Here is a 22,693-nt window from a genome sequence, read left to right as displayed (position 1 = left end):
TAAAACTCCATGACATCCAAAGACCTGCTTCAACAGTATGACTGCCTAGTGTTTATCTTCTGAGGCTATTTTAACTGGCCAATTTGAATCAAATGGCTTGAGTGTCATATCAATTGAGTGTGAGCTGATTTTTTGTCAGCTATGGCAGAAATGCACTTCTACAACAGTTGGAACCTTCTTGGTTGCTCATTGTTTTATCCTTACCTAGCTAATAAGGTAACTACAACACCATGTCAATCATTTATTCCTCTACTTAATTCTGTTAGCCTGGGAAGTGTTTTCATGTGCACTTGCTTTTTATATCATCTATGCTGGTTTGCACTAAAAGATCTCCTAGACTACTTCTTACATTTCTCAACCTCTTACTGCTTTTTTACGTTGGTTCTTGTAACCAGTGGTTAAGTTGTGTGAGACATGAACAGTTGAACAATAAAGACATACTACGGGAATGCCTGGAACATGCCTTTTATGAGATGTAAATGTGCTGGTTAATTTGTTTATTTAATGCATAGATTTTTAGGATAACACTGTGAAAGTAAGAAAATTGTATGACACAGTTGATTGTATTTACTCTGGTATAGCTAACTAAAGCAAAGAAAGGACACAATCATTGCAAACAAATTAAAAAATACAAATGTACAGCAAGCATAAGTCGAAACAGTCAAACTGCCTCATGGTGAATTCAAATATAAGAGGTTCACATACATGAACATTTATTTAGAGAAGGCAATTAAGAATCCCATTAACTTATAGTTAGTCTAGAACACCGTGCCCCAAGACTAAGCACAACCATAAGGTGTTGTCTAAACTGAATACTGTATGTTATTTATGTTGTTCACTAAGGGTTTTCACTGCCTCATTTGTATTTTATTAACTTATCATCATCATCATCACCCCCTTTTTCCCATTTACATGGGGTCGGGGTATCGTATTAACTGTTGCCAACTCTCTTGATTCAGTGCCACTCTCCTGCCTTCTTCAACACTCATGCCTGACTGTCGCAGATCTTCTTTCACACAATCCATCCACCTCTTTGCCGGATGCCCTCGCTTCCTCTGACCTTCTTCCTGTCTGTCCCAAATCTCCCTCACCAGATTGTCTTCTACTTTTCTACACATGTGCCTATACGATCGTAATCTGTTTTCTTTGATCTTTTCTGCAATTGGAGCTACTTTGGCTTCTGCTCTTATGTCCTCATTTCTTTGCCTGTCCCGCAGTGTGCATCCTACAACCTTTCTTAGGCACTTCATTTCCATCACCTCTAGCTTCTTCAACTGTTCTGCCTTTACTGCCCAGGTTTCTGTACCATACAGTAGTACTGGTCGCACCACTGTCTTGTACACCTTACTTTTCAGCTTCTTTGGCATTCTTCTGTCATAGACTACACCTGATACTCTATGCCAGTTGGCTGCAGCCCCTCTGATTCTAGCTTTGACCTCTTCATTCAGACTACCCTTCTCCTCAACCACCCCTCCCAGATACTTGAAGCTGTTTACCTGTTCCACTATCTTCCCATCTATCTCTATTCTCAGCTTCTTCTGATTTCCCCAATCTGCTGCCATTATCACTGTCTTATCTGTGCTTAGTTTCATCCCATGTGCCTTCAGATTTGCATTCCATTCTCCTATCCTTTGCTGAAGTTCTAGCTCAGAGTCTGCCTGTACTGCCACATCGTCTGCATACAGCAGCTTTGCTGATCTGTCCCCTCCAACCTGTTTGCTGATGTAGTCCATTACCAGTATGAACATCAGTGGGCTCAAAGCTGAACCCTGGTGTACACCCACTCCCACTGGGAACCCCTCAGTGAGGCCAAACACTGTTCGTACCTGAGTCACTGGGTCCTTGTACATAGCCTGTACTAATTCTACCAATGTTTCTGGGTCGTCAAACCACCGCAGTACTGCCCAGATCAGCTTTCTTGAGACCTTCTCATATGCTTTCTCCAAGTCTAGGAAAGCCCAGTTTGGCTCTCTCCTCTTCTCTAGTTTCTTCTCAAGTATCTGTCTCAATGCAAACATTGGGTCAATTGTGCTGCATCCTGATCTGAATCCGAACTGTTCATCTCCCATCTTACATTTTACTATTCTGCGTATCCGTTTATCAATCACCCTCTCCAGAACTTTCATGCATTGTGGTAGGAGTTTGATGCCTCTGTACTGTCCACAGTTGTGGATGTCCCCTTTGTTCTTGGACACTGGCATGAGTATGCTTATTCTCCAGTCATCTGGAATATGCCTTTCTCTCCACACTGCAATTAGTACCCTCAGGATTCATTTCTCCCCTAGCTCACCCAGCATCTTTATCATATCTGCTGTGACCTCATCTGAGCCTGCTGCTTTCCCTGGCTTCATTTTCCTTAGTGCTGCTCTTACTTCTTCTAAGCTGGGCTCCTCTTCTACTCTCATTGTAGGCTGTTTCTGGGGCAGTACCACTTCTGTGGGGCTTTCTTCATTCAGAAGCTGCTGGAAATACTCCTTCCATCTGCCTTTGATGTCCTGTGGGCTGGTGAGCAAGTTGTTGCTGGAATCCCTTATGAAGGGTGTCTGACTATCTTCTTTATCTTTCTGTCTTTGCCTTGCAACCTGATATACTTTCTTTGTGCCCCTTACTGAGTCACTTTCCAGAAGCTGATAGAGTGCCTCTGATGCCCTATTCTTTGCTATTGCAACTTCTTTCTTAGTTTCTTTCCAGCCAACCAGCAGTCCTTCCTAGCTTGGTCAGTCTTTTCAATCTCCCACTTCTTCCTGCACTCCTTCTTTCTTTTGATTACTTCCTACACTTCTGCATTCCACCACCAGCTTTCCTTATGTACCTTATTTCCATACCTGGCTTGGCCACATATCTTTCCTGTAGTCCTAACACATGCTGTTTTTAAGCGCCGCCACTCTTCTTCAACTCCACCTATTTCCTCCTCTTCTTGGGGTGCTAGAGCCCTGAGTAATTCCTTGAACTGCTGTACTTTCTCTCCAGTCAACTTCCAGGTCTTCAGCCTGGTCTCTGTTGACCTTAGAGCCTTCTCTGACCACTGCTTGCAGCTGATTGTGGCAACTACTGGTTTATGCTGTGAACCAACTGTTTCACTGGGGATGACTTTGCAATCATGGATTCTACCCCAGTGCCTTTTCCTTACTAGGAGGAAGTCTACCTGAGTTGCATGTTGGCTACTCTTGTATGTGATCTTGTGACTGTCTCTCTTTCTGAATGCATGTGTTGGCTGCTATCAAGCCATTTGCCAGACAGAAGTCTAGAATGGCTTCTCCTTCTTTATTCCCATTGCTCCACCCATGTGGACCCAGGCAGTCCTCATATCCTGTTCTGTCTGTCCCGATATGTGCATTTAAGTCACCCATTATCAACACCAATTCATGTTTTCCTGCTTTATCTAGTAGGTCCTGCAACTGCTGTCTGAATGCACTCTTTTCCTCACTATCACAACCCTGCTGTGGGGCATAGGCTGAGATTATGAATACTGTCCTATCATTACACTGGAGTCTGATTGCCATGAGTCTGTCATTAATTCTGATGATATCCCTCACTGACTTCTGAAGCCTCTGTCTCACCACAATTCCTACACCATTTCTAGCCTGTCCACCACCTGAGTAGTAGAGTCTGGATCCCAAGCCAAGTGGCTTTGTTGCACTGCCCTTCCATCTCATCTCTTGGATACATAGGATGTCCAGCCTCCTCCGTATCATCATGTCATCCACTTCTAAGCTGTGTCCTGTCAGTGAACCTACATTAAGCGTAGTAATTCTCAGTTCATGTTTGGCAGGTTGGTTGGTTTTATGTCCAGCTTTCACTCAACAGAGCTATCCCAGGTAACCCAGGCTGGGCAACTAGACACCGGCCAGTCAGTAGCCTATTGAACCAGAGCTGCTGGGCTTTTATGGTGGGCACACACTGGCTAATAGGGGCACATATACCCCTCCCACCATTAGCATGGGTCCCTGGCATGGGTCAGAGAGTAGGCCGGGTCCTCAACCCACTTATCACCGGTAACTACCCATGCCCATTTTTTGGCAACAGTCAACATGACCGAATCACCTAGAGCCATATTTTACACTGTTGAGTGGCTAGCCTTGCCACGGCATGCAGTTTGTGATCCGTGTTCTCCTATCTTGAGGATACTGCGCACCACAATAGATGCCCAAAGCGGTTGGTCTTTTTTACAACTCTTCCCCCCATTGGGCACCATGTAGAGTCTCTGCTGCTGCCCACAGCTCCATTCATTGGTGAGTTTGAGATGGAAACACTCAGCATATTTTTTGAACATGGGAGACACCCCACGGAGACACAGAGAGAACATGCAAACTCCAAACAAGCATTAGTCGGAGGTCAGGATCGAACCTTGTACCTTGTGCATTGGAGGTGAAGACCTTAACCACTAAGCCATCTTACACATATAAAAAATGATATACTGCGGTGGTGGTGCTGCGGTAGTGTTGTCGTCTCACAGTAAGATGTTGTCCTGTTTGATTCTCAGCTAAAGCGTCTTCTGTGTGGGAGATGTGTGAGTGGGCTTACCTTTGTTGAAGGTTGTACATCAGGGCTGGCAACTCGGTACGTAAATATCTACTGCCAATCATTAGCGGACCGGAGTTCAGCTGTGGCGACCCCTAACCGGGAAAAGCCGAAAGATACAACAACACATATAACAAATGAACAGCTGATGAATGTGAATAGTTCAAAAAGTATGAAGAATACTGCCAAAGAAAGGTGAACCATGAATGCTAGATGCTTCATATTTGTAGAAATAATATTAGTACTAGAACAGTGCGACAGCCAATTTTTTTTTTATTCTCAAATGCACAAAGGTAGATTGGGGAACAATATAAATAAAAAGAAAAGTTAAAAATGAAAGTACTAAGACTACTACATTAGTGTCAGTATACAAAAAAGCAAGACAACAAATGTGTTTAAGACAAATTTCAAGTTGTGGCATGAGAACCATCTCATTAACTCAGCTTGATAACAAAGGAACCTCTATCACTGAGATCTGCAAAAGGAGACTTCTGTAACCAGCTGTAGTTTCAAGACCTAAATTAGTAATGAATGTTTGCTTTCTGCTCTTTTGTTAGCTTTTCCAGACTAAACACAATAAACTGTTCCATATAGTTTTTCATATATTTAGTGCAACCTTCCACAAAAGATTACCTGTGCTTACACAAGTTGGAGCAAACAGATGCACATTGTGCTTAATGATCTTTCTAAGCATGTGACTTCTCCATGTGCTTCTCCTGTCTTTTTTTTTTCATGGATCCTGCTAATCAATAGTAGATTGCTGATTTCCATTTCTCCTCATATAAGAGGTAACAAAGTGATGAATAGAGTGATGGCAGATGGAAGGAGGAGAGCCTTGGCTTTGTATTTCTGGAGACAATATACTCGGACATGCAAACTAGTAGTTTATTTCTTAAACAGCACACAAGTTGCATACACACCTTGCGTACCATGCTGACCACTGTACATTAGAATGCACCTAATTCAGAGCTTGATAATATCTGTCAAATGAGTGTTACCTGCACCAGTGCAGAGTTCTGAGAAATCATGCCTCATTTCCTTAATAAAAACAAAACTGTGGATTTAATATTACTGTATCAATAACAATATGGCTTTCTGTCATTAAATATTCTTCTTCGTAAATGTAGCTGTACTCTTCACAACTGGACACAGCAGTCATTGTCAGGGCACAGAGGGTGCTAGGACCTAACAAAGGTTTTATTGCCATTCCAAAGGCTGGTCTTAAACAAAGGCTACAACAGGTAACACCTAATTATAAGAATATAAAATTAATATGTGACTATAAATGTTATTGTGAAATACACTGCATGCAGGGAAACATAGATTCAGATTCCACTACATATGTCTCTAATAAATCAAGTGATGGAGTGAAGTGCCACTCTTTTATTGTCACATGACTAGATGGTTGACTAAGTTAGAAAGGTTGAAAAACACAACCAATGTAACAAATGAGGAATCTCAAATTACTCTTCCTGCTCCAGTTTATAGCAATATAAGTGGAAGCACATATACATAGCAGGATATCAGGGAGTACACAATGGTAAAGCACTGCCTTGTGCATAAATGATTGAAGGCTTATCAGTAAGATTTGCAATTCACTGCTCTGCATTTGATTTGTAGTTTATTTTTCATGGTGTCCCAGCTCACATAGTCATGTCAAACAGCAGGTTATGAAAACTGACAAAAATTACTCTGACTGTTATCAGTCATATTTGACTAAAGTGGGAAAATCTGTTTCTAGTTTTTATCAATCTGTCAAAACCAGTAGCTCCTGATTCAGTGTACCTAAATTATACCGCCATTAGGATATCTGACTGTATGTTTGATAATATTCTTTGAAAATAACATTCATTTCAACAAGTAAAGTGATAGGAATACATTACCTTTACATGTACTAAAGTTTTTGTCTTAATGACATTGGAAGATACAAATTTCACATGTGGGATAACATCATTCAAGCTTCATTGTGTTTAAAGGTTCTAAATTTAATCACCAATAATGAAATTTAGAACTCAAAGCATTTTATTTAGCCAGGAGTGGATTTGGTCTAAGAAAAGCAAACTCTTAGACATAAAGGTCAGTATTTGTAGACAGTTATGCATAGAGCTTTACATATTAGCACAGGTAGCAACAAGATGCAGGGAGGAGGTGATTCAGTGACATAAGTACCACAGTCATTCTATTGCAGAAATATAACAGTATGCAGCATATCCAAATGAGTGAATAATAATAATAATAATAATAATAATAATAATAATAATAATAATATAGAAATGAGGTTCTCGTTGCAAATGAGCAACAGTAAATTTACAGGTAATGACACCGATTATGGTAGAGTGATTCAGAGATGTATAAAATAGGTGTGCTGTGCCATAGAGGAGACCTATTCTAAATATCAAAGACTGGTGGTGTATAGGACTCAGCCATACCTCTCAAATGTCCTTGAGTTGGCCATTTCCCTCACAAAATTTTTGATTTTCTTTTAAATTACTAAGGATTATAGTCAGTCAGACAATGCCAGATATTAGAGTTTCATACATTTTATTGTTCAAAAAAATACATGTTGATGCAAACCCTGTTGATCTATTATCCTTTTAAGTGAATTATAGTAATGTTTAAAAGTTGCCCTTGATTTTGGGATTTTGTCACCCTTTAGTTTTGAGCAAAGAAGTTAATGGTATATCACTGAATTTCAGCTAAAAATGTTTGCAATGCCAAGATTTGAGGCCAATCAAATAAATTTGAATAACAGTCATGTATAGCACTTGCTAAGTGGTGCATACAGCTTAGTTTATGGCACATATGTGTACATTTCCTTGTATTGCTGCCACAGGAATATATTGTTGAGTATGCTTCCCAGTGGTTTCAAGGATACTGTAGGACACAGCTGAAGTCATGCGCTTTGGTAATCTAAGTTATGCAAGATTCAAGAAGATAAATAAAACTACTAGTGCTTACTGCACCCTTCAGGTTGATGGCATAATCTAAGTAATTAATTTCTCAAATAAAGGAACCCATTTCCATTAAGAAATGGGCAAGTGGAATGATAAACTGTATAGTATTTTTGGAGCTTTTAAAAATCTGTGGAATCAGGAGTAGTACTGTTGTATGATGAGCATTCATATGATTTACATGGTGGTAATTAGGAAAACATATAGATGCATTAGACTTTGTCATATTTCAATATAAGGAATCAGCAAACAATATAACTCTTTTTGTTTTCAAATATTAGTATCATAGGGATTAGAAGCATTTATATGTCGCTAAATATAAGGGAATAGCCAGTGCAGAGAGGCTGGGATCTGGACAAACAAATAGACAGACAGTCAGACTAAAAGCTTTAGCTAAAAATATAAATTGTGGCACTATGCAAATATTTCTGTTCTGTAATGCAAGCTGCTGATTAAAAACTATGGCCATAGAAGTGTAGAAACCCTGAGTGGTCTGAATTTCTGCAGGGTGATGCAAACAACATGTTTATTCATGAACTTCAAAACTCCTGCATCCTTTATTGCATAATATCCACACAGAAAAGCTAGGTTTGGTAACATTTAAGTCATTAGGTTTTATACAAATGGAATATTTGCACAGATACCACATGGCTAAAAGAAGCGACAGGATTCTAAAGTTATTGTCGGAGGCTGCTGATAAATCGTTTGTAATGTGGAAAGCTAAGATAAAATATGTTTCTTAAAAGGTAAATATCATCAAAGACCTCACATACAGCAATCATAAACCTGAAGAATCTTTTCACCAAGACCGTAAGAGATAAAAATTTGAAGCCTTGTCACTGATTACCATTCCTCATTTGATGGAACTATATAATTAGGTATAATCTGAAGAGGAAAGAGGTTGCAGCTCTGAGCAAGCATTTCCTAAAGGAGAATTGCATAGCCTGCAGATGCCATTACATTTATTTGGATAGCTTTTTCCTCTATTAGACATTTGCCATACATTTAGGTAGAGCAGAAAGGTTGAAATGAAAGATTGAGAAATCTCTTAGAAATGATAGACATGATCTGAAGTACATAAATATTGCTGTTCATATGCCAGTATTATTATTTTCAGTAAGTCTAAAAGGCCAGCCTTATTTATGAAATAGTTTTCCTTTAGATATCTTCTTTAGATATCATCTTGTGGTTATTAAAGTGGCTGCAACAGTTTCAGCTGACAATGCAGTTACATTAATTGACACACAAAAGACAACAAAACACATACATACAGATAAAAGTATTTGAAAGCAGACCTTATGGGATAAAAGCAATTATTCTAATTTTGTTTTAAATTCATTTGTATTAATTCAAGTAACTTATACCCCTCTATGACACTTCTGTTCAAAGATTACAGACAATGTTGCAGTAGTTTTACATTTTGCAATACCTGCTTTGTGTTCAAGGACAGTGAGAGAAATAGAGTGGAAATAAATATGCACACACCGAAACATACAAGACACACACAGAAATATCGCACTTATGTGTGCATGAGTGTATAGACACATGCACACACAATAAAGTATCTGTACCTTTGTATATAGCAAAGGAAGTGTCTTTTTTAAGTTTTTGTTTACTAAATCATTGCTGGTTCAATGTACAGATTCAGTCAGTTGTGACTGACAGTCTAAATGGCTTTAATAAAAGTGCTAACTTTCCCTGAGGTAATCATGCTAATTAGAGGGGCACTGACTTGTGCTGAATGTTGTTAATCATGAAATACCCTTTTTCTAGGAAGCCCATTCAGCCTCATCTGAATGGGTCTCAGTGGGAATGTACAGTGTTAAGCAACCACATATATCTTTGTAAAATACTGTGATGTATAACTTGCTTCGGAATGTATGTCCATGCCTCCCAGATGCCAAGGACATTGGTTCATTCTTGCTGAATATTGGATACTTTGTTTTTCTATTTGTTTTTTTTTATTATTATTTTTATTGTTTGTTTTATAATTTTGTTGGTTATGTGTTATTTTACCTAGCCTAATCTTCATGATCTGAAGTCTTGTTTCCTGAGCAGAAATGAGGAGGGATGCTCCACAAGTCATATAGTAAATAAGCACATTAAGCAGTACTGCATGCCTCCTTTTTAAATGACTGAAATTGTTTTCTGTCCACACTTTCAGTATCTTTCATGTATGATTAACATGGAGTCAAGTTTGCAATGAAATTGTAAGGAATACCTCTTTCGGGTTATTATGAATAGTTTAAGTATCTGCAGGAATTTAATGTGCATTTGGAGTACATTTTGCAGTTGCAACAATTTTGAACTGGTTGAATTAAAAATGTTAAATCTGAATAACAATGATGAATTACAGTATTTATTTTCCTTTTCTTGCAAAAGTTTAGATATGCTCAAAGTCAAGAAAATAGCCATGGCAATGCTTTTGCACAAGGATGGCCCCACCATAGGCACTGGTAACTATAGATCTTCTAGCATGACATGCCTCATATTTAAAGATATGGAATGTATTAGCTCAGATCTGTAAAGATGTATGAATGCATTAGCCCAAACATGATTAAGCTGAACACATAAAATCTCTTAATGTTGGACATTCATCAGTTTGGTATTGTCAAAGCAGATCCTGTCAGATATACCCTGTTGTAAAGAGATAAAGCCCTAAATATGGCTCAGGTGACCCGGGTTTAGGTATCTAAGACATTAGCATGGAGGATGGATGTACCCATCCTTGGGGAGAGGACATGAGCTTGGGTGAATCTTGTGATGCCCCACCACTGGCCCAGTAATTAAGGAGACTCAATCCTCACCATTAGCACCAGTGGGGGACATACATTGGGAGGATGACAAGTAAACACAGTAAAGTGCAATTTCCCTTAAGAGCACACAGAGACTACAGTCAGTCAGGGGCTGGTTTCTCCATACTTCTCTAGATCCCCAGTAAGATCTCCCATTGGCACAGCTGTAGAGTTGAGATCCAGGTGAGTGGCCAAGCCAAGACCTCCAGCACGCCCTCTGTCCAACCAGTGCTTTGTGTCCCTGCCCAAGTAGCTGACACACACAGTCTTTGAGGTTTGATTTATATACTAACACACATACACACACACTTGGGAAAGGCTAGCACAGGTTTACTAGCCATGCCCCCTTTTGCCTAGTCTATAAGGTAGTTATCACTGCCACCAGCAACATCCTTATCAGTTACTTTAAAGCCCTTAACAACGGGTGCCAATCTTCCTGTATAATGTTACTGTTAAAACAAATGGTAGTTTGACCAAGAGCAAGGCTATTAGGAGTGTTTCATGGTGTCACCAAATAAATATGTAAGTATTCTCAAGACTTAAATATGTCTTACAAATATCAGCCACAATGACAGGTTTAAATATATTTAATAATAAATTATATAACAAGAAAATACTAAGTAAGTAATCACAGTTACATCAGAGTTCAAAATCACAGGAAATACTTAAAACATTGCAGGACAGTCTTAAAGAAATACAGCAAACATCTAAACAGTACTTCGCTATATTCCTGAATGAATCTAAGAGAATTACTATGCCCTAGTTAACTTACTTACAGAACAACAAGGCAGATGTGGAGAGTGGATGTTCTTGTCAGGTCAAAGACAAAATACAAAATGCTCATTCTCTCTGAGAGAGTTCTTAAATTAATATTTCAGATATTACTGCTGGAATAGCTTGCAGGATGACATCACTTCTTGTCATCTGACTCTATCCCAGGTAAACGCCCCATTGATGCAGCTGGTAGCATTTAGCATCTACTTGTGAAAATATATAAACAAGGACTTTTCATAGATCTAAGGCAAATCCTGGAAGTCATAAAACTATAACCGGTTCCAAGACAATATAAAAAAACTTCTAGTTCTAGACATTATGTCTCCTGTTGCACTGAAACTGAAAGAAAACATCTTTTTTATGGCCCAGGCATAAAGTCATTTAATTTCAACTATTTTTCTGAAGTTAACTTCTTGTGTTGCAGTTTCCATTGTTAAAATATATACACCTAAACAGTTACAATAGTGTATATACTTTTCTGTTCTTTTCTAGTAGGGTACACTGTGCATATATCTTTAAGCTCAGGACTATACAAACCCTGTTCACCACTTACTTCTGTACCAGCAGTTTGATATATACATAACAGACAGTTCTAATATATTTGTAACACAAGCATATGAATCATGTTGATATTCACAAATGACATATAATTATTTACAAAATTTCAAATAGCTGGGCTGGCAGTATCTCCTTTTGTGACATTCTCCACCACTCACCCGAAGACTTAAGCTAGTTTTTCAAGTCACCCTTGAAAACCATTGCTTGAGTGGGTTGAGCCTATCTAGGAATACCTTACCCCATTCTTTGTCTTGGGATCTCAACTACCTTGACATTGCTGACCCCAGTACAGTGCTGCACTGTCCTGTCTTATGTCTGCTACCTTAGGCTCCACCATAGTAATTTGGGATATTTCTGTCTGGCTCCCTATAGCCATAGATTCCCCTTCGAATCTTCCTGCCTTCTACTGCAAATACTTAGCACAAGGGCCTGTCTATCATGGTAAGGTTTCATCATGTTAACATGGTACAATCTGTGCCTCTGCCTCCTGCCTAGCAGTTCTACCATGTAGTTAATATCACTGACCTTCCTTACTAGTTTGAAGGGTCCCTCCCAAGCTGCCTGCCGCATGTTGTGTCTGATAGGAATGAGAACCATAAACTGCTGCCCCACAGCATACTCTCTAGCTCGAGCATTCCTGTCATACCAGACCTTTTTCTTTTGTTGAGCTTCTGCCAGGTTCTCCTGGGCCAAGCCCATGAGTTCCCTGAGCCTTGTCCTGAAGTTTAAGACCTATGCCACAACAGACTCCTTGTGGAATTCACACTTATTCTACCACTTATCATGAATCAAATCTAGAGGTCCTGTCACCCTATGCCCATACAGCAAATCAAAGGGTTTAAACATGTGGATTCTTGGGGCACCTCTCTGTGAGCAAACAATAGATGGTGCAAATATTTGTCCCATTGCCTCTTAAACTGGTCTGCAAATGTCCATAGCATGGACTTTATTGTAGAGTTTAACCTCTCAACTAGACCATTTGTCTGGGGATGGTAGGGCATGGTCTTTAGCTGTTTCACCCCACAGTGCTTCCACAGACAAGCCAGCAGGTCTGACATGAAATTGCCACCTCTGTCAGTCAGTATTTCCTTTGGGAAACCTACCCTGCTGAAAATGTCTAACAAAGCATTTGCCACCTTTTCTGCCTCAATGGATGACAGGGATACTGCCTCAGGGTATCTGGTAGCATAATCTACTACCTCTAAGATATACTTCTTCCCTGTGGAACTCGGGGTACTCAGAGGCCCCACAATATCCATATCTACCCTCTGAAATGGCTCCTCAATCACATGCAAAGGAATCAAAGGAGCATTGACCTTGACTCCAGCCTTGCCTACCTTTTGACACTGCTCACAAGTCCTGCAGTACCCTGTAACATCCCTGGGAATCCCAAGCCAATAGAATTTCTGCATACTATGTCACTTTGTGTGCTTTAAGCCCATATGACCTGCAAAGAGAATGTCATGGGCTATGGCTAAAAGTTCCAGATGGTAGGCTCTGGGCACTACTAACTGCAGTATTCTCTCAACCTCTAGCCCTCCCTCAGGGGTCCAGTATTTGTAGACAGTTATGCATATAGTAAGCCTTTGTCCCAGTATACATATTCCCCTTTCCCTTGGCAAACAGGTACCTCTCTGGCTACCTACCTCAGGCCTTGTAATGTAGGGTCTGAAAGCTGAGCCTGTCTCAACTCTCTCTTTCTAACCCTTCCCAGCTCCCCTTCCACAGGAAGTCTGGTATTCTCTGACAGCAGTGCCTCACTGTCAGCCTAGGTACTACTACTTACCTCTACCCTTGCGGTCACTCTTTCCAAGGGAACATCAGTACCCACCAGCAGCTGTGGCTTACCTTCAGTCTCACTGCTATGGGATAGCTCCCTCTCTGAAGTAACCACCACACCAGTCCTGGCTTCACTTCTGTAGTCTGTCTGGATCCCCCGCAGGCTACCAGACCCACATGCTTGTCTCCAAGCCTGACTATGTGTAGCTGCATGCACATAAGGTACTGCATTATCATAATCATTCCCTATCAGGATATCTGCAGGGATATTCTCAAAAAGACCTATTTGCTTGCTTCCTTTTCCACCGTCCCAGTCAAGGTAAATCCTAGACAGATGTTTTTGGAATGGGATCCCTCCTAAAGCTCTGATTGGAGTAGACTAACAAAGCAAGTAGTGCTTTAACCATTGCAGGCTTTACAATGGTTAGGTCAGAGGCTGTGTCTCTCTTAGTAGTGGTCTGTTTCCCATTTACTAAGATAGAATATAACCTCTTGTGGTAGTTTTGTACCCTTGCTGTCTTCAGATAACTTACTGCTGGCATTTTGTCATTCCCGCTTACTGGCTCTCCCTCCCTTTGTTCCCCACCTTGCCTCTGTGGACATCTATATGTTACATGGCCCCAATGCTTGCATTTAAAACATTTAAGCCTTGGTGCTGGCTAGGTACCTGAACTAGGGGCTTCCCCTGTTACTGGCAGACTCTGTTGGGGTGGTTTATGCTGCCCAACATGGGCTCCCTTAGACCCATGAGCAGCACTGGGTATCCCTTTCATGTGCAGTGATGCCCTGCTTGCTAGGTATAGGTGTCCTTTTTCCCCAGCTCATCTGCAGTCCTGCATTCCCTATCTGATAACCAGATTTTCATGTCCTCAGGCAAAGTGCTAAGTGCTTCTTCCCTCATCAAATGTCTGCCAGCCCTTCAAAAGTGGTGACTTGACACCCACTCACCCACTAGTGAAAATAAGTGCTTAACTCAGCAATATATTCATAAACACATTCATCTGTCTTGCGTCTATGCTCACAAAGCTTTATTCTATAAGCTTCAGGTGTTAACTTTAAACGCTCTAATAAACAATTTTTAACAGTATTATAATTCAAGCAATCAGTATCAGACAATTTAGAAATAGCAGTTACAGCTTTACCATGGAGGAAGGGGATAAGAAACTGTACCCAGAGCCCTCAATCAGCATTATACTGTTTACATACCCTTTCAAACATATGAATACAATTATCAAAATTATCACACTCTGTAAATTGTGGAAGAAATTTACTGACCTTTCTTGCTTCTGGGGTTCGGTTACTCCCTTCCCCATTACCTCCATGACCCTGGCAAAGAGTCAGCATCTCCTTTTCAAGTTGCCACTGCCTCTTCTTCTCCTCAGCTTCCAGACATGTAATTTTCTTTGCTTATTCTATTTACAAATGTTTGTTCTCCAGTTCAAGTCTCTTTAACTTCAGATGGATTTTTAAGTCCCCTGTAGAAAGATTGAACTGTCCATTTTCTGAGAGTTGTACCTCCCCAATGCCAGTCTGGTTGTCCTGGTTGCTGGTCTGTCATGCAGTTGTGGCTAAGGCTGTAATAATTTCTGCTTTAGTCAGGTTGGCATGCATCAGTCCTTTGGCTTGACACATCTCAGCCAACTGGCTCCTTGTCAGCTTGCCATACTCCTCTGCTGACATCCTTGCCTGGACTCCCTGAATAACTAAGCTAACAAAAATAAATAAAAATATTGTGATGTGAAACTCCAAATGTTCACTGCATTCCTGACTGAATGTACAAACACCTTCTTCAGTGACTGCTGTTTACAGGCTACAGGAATTCAGTATCCACACCACTGAATCCTAATCTGTGGATATACCACCACTGCCAACCAATATATATGAAGGCCCACCACTGGCCCAGTAATCAAGAAGCCTCAGTCCTCACCACTAGCACCAGTGGGGGACGTATATTGTGAGGATGACAAGTACATACACAGTAAAGTGCAGTTTCCCTTAAGAGCACACACAGACTACAGTCAGTCAGGGGCTGAGTTCACCCTCTTTCTCCAGATCCCATATAAGACTGCCCACTTACACAGCTATAGAGTTGAGATGTCAGCTGAGTAGCCAAGCCAAGACCTCTAGTACCCTCTCTGTCCAACAAGTGTTCTGTGTCCCTGTCCAAGTAGCTGGCACACACAGTCTTTGAGGTTTAAGTTATATAGAAACACACACACACACACACACACACACACACACACACACACACACACACACACACACACACACACACACCTGAAAAAGGCTGGCCCAGGTTTAATAGCTATGCCCCCTTTTTCCCAGACTATAAGGTAGTTATCACTGCCATCAGCAATGTCCTTATCATCTACTTTAAGGTCCTTAACAAAGGGTGTCCAATCTTGCTGCATAATGTTACTGTTAAAACAAATGGTAGTTTGACCAAGAGCAAGGCTATTAGTAGTGGCCCACAGGGCTACCAAATAGATATGCAAGTACTCTCAGAACTTAAATATGTCTCACAAATATCAACCACAATGATATGTTTAATATATTTAATAATAAATAATAAAATAACAAGAAAATGCTCAGTAAATAATCACAGTTACATCAGTGTTCAAAATCACAAGAAATACTTAAAACAACATTGCAGGATAGTCTCAAATAAATACAGAAAATATCTAAACTATACTTCACTATATTCCTGACTGTATCTACAAGGATTACTATACCATGGTTAACTTACTTACAGAGCAACAAGGCAGATGTGGTGAGTAGATGTTCTTGTAAGGTAAAATACAAAATGCTCAGTCTCTCTGAGAGAGTTCTTAAATTAATATCTCAAATATTAATGCTGGGATAGCTTGCAGGATGACATCACTTCTTGTCATCTGACTCTATCCCAGGTATAAACCCCATTGATGCAACTGGTAGCATTTAGCATCGACTTGTGAAAATATATAAACAAGGACTTTTCATAGATCTAAGGCAGATCCTGGAAGCCATAAAACAATAAACACTTCCAAGACAATACAAAATACTTGTAGTTCTAGACATTATGTCTCCTGTTGCACTGAAATGGAAAGATAACATCTTTTTTATGGCCCAGCCATAAAGTAATTTAATTTCAAGTATTTTTCTGAAGTTAACTTCTTGTGTTGCAGTTTCCTTTGTTAAATTATATGCATCTAAACAGTTACAATAGTGGATATACATTTCTGTTCTTTTCCAGTAGAGTACACTGTGGATACATGTTTAAGCTCAGTACTGTACAAACCCTGTTCAACACACACTTCTGTACCATCAGTTTGATATACACATAACATACAGTTCTAATACATTTGTAACACAAGCATATGAATCATGTTGATATTCAGAAATGACATATAATTATTTACAAAATTCCAGACAGCTGGGCTGGCAATATCTCCTTTTGTGACACACCTCATGGTAGATTTCCAGTGGCAGCTGGAGACATGTAGAGAGACACTGTTGTGGGAGGCAGGGGCAATGGTTTAGTAACTCCAGAGCTGGGATGATACACTTGTATACCTCGTTGCATGTCTTCCCCAGGATGTACCAGTATTTTCTGGAGGTGGGGGAAATAGGCCATTAAAAACACTCCCTGCTAGCAGTGTGACACTGCACCAGAATCCTTGTTCCCCTTATTTGGTCACAGAGATTGATCACGGTTAGTCAGGGGGAGGCTGAGATGAGTCTAATAACCCTGGTGAATGAGGATAACTGGATTAGAACCGAGCTCCTTAATTTTTGAAATCACATTGTTTTCCATATTTCTGTATAAAATCAGTGCTATTCATAAAGAGTTCACTGGCAAAGATTCGTTTTGCTTTTGGACTTTTTCCTTTTTGTCTATGTTTATGCGAGTTGGTGTACATACGTTTGTAAGGCACAGAGGGACATGTCTGCGTAAAAAAAAATAAAATAAAGAAAAAAACTTACTAAACTTACTTTAAAATGTTTCATCAGGCTAAGTTTCTGGAGAGCTGAACTCAATAAGATGAGACCTCATTTAGTTTAACATAAGAGATTCATATAGGAAGCAGCAGTCAACCAGGGTGATGGATGCAGGAAATATAGAATTGTTTGACTGGATTCAATGATCGGGCAAATGGTGGAAAAAAATTAACACGTGAGAGTAGTAAAACAATTCTGCAAGGACAAAGCGGTAATGTAATTCACAATGTGCCAAACAAAATGGCTGTTCTGAAAAAAGTACAGTACAACATGAGGGATAACTAGATGCAAAGAATAATACAGGACCAATTAAAGAATAAAAAGAATGCACATGAAAAAAAGTTGCAATGCAGAATAAAGCTCTGAGCTACTAGTAAGATGTAATTGATATGCATCAACACTATGGGCAGTGGCTAGCACACTGTTAGTGTAAAATATGCAGCACAATCATTGAGCAAAGAGGCATGACAAGGTGAAAGATACACAGTGCTGTATCTACATAGGTGAATGCAATGACATTTTAACAGTAGTATAGGAAAAAGGTAAAGAGTGAAATATAGGAGATGCAACACATAACACATAAGAAAACCTCACAGAAACTAAACAATCACACAGGGAGCACTGCATACAGTGTAAAAAATGAAACATGAGGCATTATACAAATGTCAAAAAATGCACAGTATATGAAAATCACAGCCCAAAGCAAACCTGCAGAACAGAGTAATACATCCACACAAGGAGGCATTATATAAATGTTATATGAGCCACATACTGCTGTGGGCATCACAGCACAAAACAAACCTGCAGAATACAGCAACACAACCACACAAGGCAACCTGGATTATACCCTCCTTGCTCTCCTCATATACTTGGCATTGCTTATAGCAGCTCTAAGGCAACATCTGCTCATGTATGTGGGTTACAGATGATGGCGATACAGTGTGCTTTAACACCAAAGAGTTGACCAAAACTATTTCAACAGGACAAATCTGAACAGGCTTTGGAACTCCAACTGTAATTTATAGGCATATATAAACTGTAAGTGTAGAAAATTAGCACTACCAACATGGGATTACAATAAAGCTGTGTGACATTCTAGATACTGGTTATTGATATGACAGGAATGCTCCTGCAATCAGCAAAACACCATTTTATACATTATTATTTTCTATTTATTTATTGAATGATACTGAGGCATGTTAAAAAAGTTATACATGATCCAAGTAAATACGTGAACAGATTAAGGAAAGATATCATACTGAATCCAATACTGGCAAATCACTGCTCTTTGAGATGGATAGACCAAACTGACATATTACTAAATTTTGCATATGCACAGTTTTTTTTTGTAGGTGGTTCACCACCACCACATCACGATCCCTACATTCTACTTTAATTTTTAAAATGTGCAAAACTTCAAAATATGCAAATATGCTTATTTTGGTGATTGTTTTATTGGTCTTTCATTCAGTGACATGTTATAATTACTGTATAACAATGCAGAAAGTGTATTATACACAGTGCTAACAACAGGTTGGGCAGAAAGACAGAGACAGAAGCATATACATGTGCATGCACACACATGCACACTCATGTTTGCTCATATTATAACCAATGCATCTACTAATTGCCATGGATTTCAGAAACCATAACTCAAACTTCTCTATTACTCCCAGGTGGTGTGTTTAGCACTGGACCAACTAATTCGTTTTAGCAAATAATGTCCCAGTAATACAGCTTTCTATGCAGGTTGTTCAAACTAGTGATATGTAAACTATCAGTGAATAATTCTCTCTTTTATTATCTTCCAAGATGGAGACTGACTTTTTTTTCCAATCTGCAGATGACCATTTTCCTTGATATTGCTAGTAAACATCCAGAAAAGCTTTAAATAATACTTTGCAATTCATTGATTGGAAGAAATAATAAAAGCACAAATTATTTAGCTAGAACAAAGGCTTAACCCCAGAGCATCTAGCATTTGCATTCAGCAACGAACCATAAATAATCTGGAGCTTTGCACTCAAAGAAAATATGTTACCAAGGTCATAAGGTCATGACAGCATACTTCCTGTATTGATCTAGAACTGCACTGCATGTAAGGTTATGCAGTGAAAGAAAAGTTTGATGATTAAATTTTCATTTATATATTCTTCACTGAATTAAAATGGTTGTGTAGTGCAGAAAAGACAGACTGATTGTCTTGTGGGTTTCTATTAAAGGTGCCCCCAGATGACTTAATATCTACTGCACCATTTTCTTGGTAAATTTTGGTTTGTATCTCAGACTAATGTGTATAAGGCAAATATATTTTTTTTATTTATTTGCTAACTGGGATAGTCTGACTAGACACAACTACTCCTTTTTCAGTTTTTCAGTTAGCAAAGCTCAATGGATGCAATTATTGCATCAGAAATATTCAAATTCTGTAAAATTTCTTATATACAGAAACTTATACATTCAAAGCATGCTGGATTGCCAAAAATTGAAGGACTAAGATATATATTGTAACTAGTATACATAAAATCAAGTCACTATATAGATATTAGTTCAAAATATATTGGTTTTGACTTGAGGCAGACATAGTTGCAGTTGTAATTTCCCTACTTATTTTTTAATAGATAGCAAGAAATCTGATTTGTAGCAAATTGTTCCTTGGCACTAAAATAAAATTTGCTGTGACTTTTTAATTCTTGTAGTAAACTATACAATAGCCAGGAAAAATATTTCCCCCGAGTTCTGTTTTGAAGTAATTTGTGGATTTCTGGTGGAAAACCTGATACCTAACCTTTAGACAATCAAAGGAGCAAGCACTAATTAATTTATAGATTATAAAATATTACTCTTTTAAAGTATCATAGTATTGTTGTCTTGTATCTAACCGCTGAAAATGTGGAACAATGATTCTGGAGGTATTGGTCACAACAGTTTTTAGATAGTAAGTCATAGGGGTAAGAGGTGATGTTATCTACCCATATGAGGAGCTAAATGGAAAAGATGGGTGTATTTTCATTTTTCAGAAGTTGGTAACAGCCTCAAAAGTAGAAGTGTGAGGATATATATATCACGAACAGCAGGATTTTTTTTTATGCCATCTAATATGGTGAGTAAGAGGCAGTCTTTGTTGAGTAGGGTACCAAATTAAACACGGAAACATCTTGCTCAGTTTCAATTGTAATGATCTTGTTGAGAAATATAGAATATTGTGTCATAATTGACTTGAAATTATATGTTCTGAAGGTAATGACTGAACATGTTTCCCTAGGTTTCATTCAGTAATTTGTCTGACTGTTTAATATTCAGTTGTTACTTTAAAATCTCAAGAATGGGTCTATCTATCTATCTGTCTATCTATCTATCTATCTATCTATCTATCTATCTATCCATCTATCATGTGACAAATTGTAAGCTTAGCCTGTCTTACAAAGAAGACAGAGGGTATTTAGTTACAATGAGGATAAGAAAGTGATACAACAAACAAACAATATACTATGAATTTGGTTGACCAAATAAAAGAAGGTTAAGTGTTTAATTACACCATTGAAGAAAAATTCAGTAGCCTTGTTTCAAATTTTGACCATGAATCTGGAAAGGAAAAACCTTAAACTGAAGTTAGGACTTCATCCTTGATATACCAAGATACTTCAAGAGGAGAAGAATATCATCCAAAAAAAGATAGATAATATATGAAATTAAAATCTAGCATTTCCTTGGCTGCCTATTGCACTAGGATGAATTACCAACTATGTCTTAGATGACCTGCATTGTTAGTAGCACAGATGCTGCAGAAGCCCTTGCATGCAGCAGACAAATGGTGAGATGATGCCTGTTCACCTGTCTCAGGGAGGAAGAAGAGACTGGTATATAAGAGGAACAGTAATGTGGAAGGTGGGCCAACTGAGGATCATAGCACTGTAAGAAGGGTGGATCCATTGCTAACACCAATTGAACACCCACCTGAGTGGCTTGCTCAGCACTGCAAGGTTTGGGATGTAGGCATCATCCTGTTTAGACATTCCACACCCTTTGCTTTGACTTAGCAGACTACTCTGTTAGATGTGGTCTTAACCAAGAGAGTACAACACTTAGCGGGGATGGGGGGGGGTGCAGATACTGAGGCAGGTGAGGGGAACCCAAAGTACAGTAGATTTTTCTAAAGAACCCAAATCAAGTTAAATCCTCCATGCCCAATGGGAAGAATCTAGATATATACACTGTACCTGATCATTTTACCAAACTAATTTCATGAACGTGCATATGACACAATAATACTGAGAGTTAATCACTGTACAATATGCCTCTGTAAAGCTGAATACAAATTGTGAGGTATGAACTTATTTTGCCAGATGATTAAGTGTCTTTATATAAGACAGACAATTATGAATACTTTGTGCTGAGTAACTCAGTCTATGCAGAATATGTTTTATATAATCATCTTCATCAGCAACTGCCTTTTCCTTATTTTCTACACAGGGTCTGTATGTCATGTCACTTGTCACCATCTCTCTTGGTTCCTACCTTCTTCAACAGTCATACCCAACTTTCCAGGCCTTCTCTCATATAATCCATACACCTCTTTGCTGGACACCTTCATATCTTCTTGCCTTCCTCCTGTCTATCCCAAATCTTCTTCACCAGATTGTCTTATGCTTTACTGCATATGCGTCTGAATCAACATAATCTGTTCTCTTTTCCCTTTTCTGCAATTGGAGTTACTTTAGTTTTTGCTCTGATATCTCCCTTTCTTTGCTTGTCCCACAATGTGTTTCCTACCATCCATCTCAGGCACTTCTCCTCCATCTGCTCAGCCTTTACTGCCCAGATTGTTGTGCTATACAGTAGTACTGGTCACACCACTTTTTTTTGCACATTTCAAATAATTCCTTCTCTACGTGTCAAAAAACTTTTCAGCAAATAGGCATAAAAACAAAAATGGGAAGTGACTTACTGTCATCTTGAATCATCAAAGAAAGAGACCCATTGATACAACCCATTGTTCTAATCTTGATATTGTCTACTTAAAATAAACCCATATTAATCCAAATTTGTTGTAGCTAGAAGTAATACCCTTTTGATATAATTTTGAGACTGTCTTATTAAACCATATCTACACTAATCAGCTCCAGTAGTATAGAGATATAGAGGTCTGATTACTGCCCATGTGACCATTTGTTCCAGCTTCAATTACATATACACATACAAATACTTGTATGCACAATAATGCCCTTCTAGGCTGCTAATATACCAAAACAATCATTCACATAATAAGTGTCCATGTTGTTCTTTAAAATATCTAAATTAGTGTTTGTTTTAATATAATTTGGTATACTACTCCTT

This window comes from Protopterus annectens, chromosome 3.part0 (assembly GCF_019279795.1).
Source record: "Protopterus annectens isolate FY-2018-M chromosome 3.part0, PAN1.0, whole genome shotgun sequence".
Classification (NCBI taxonomy): Eukaryota; Metazoa; Chordata; order Ceratodontiformes; family Protopteridae; genus Protopterus; species Protopterus annectens.
Note: the sequence above shows the minus strand (reverse complement) of the source record.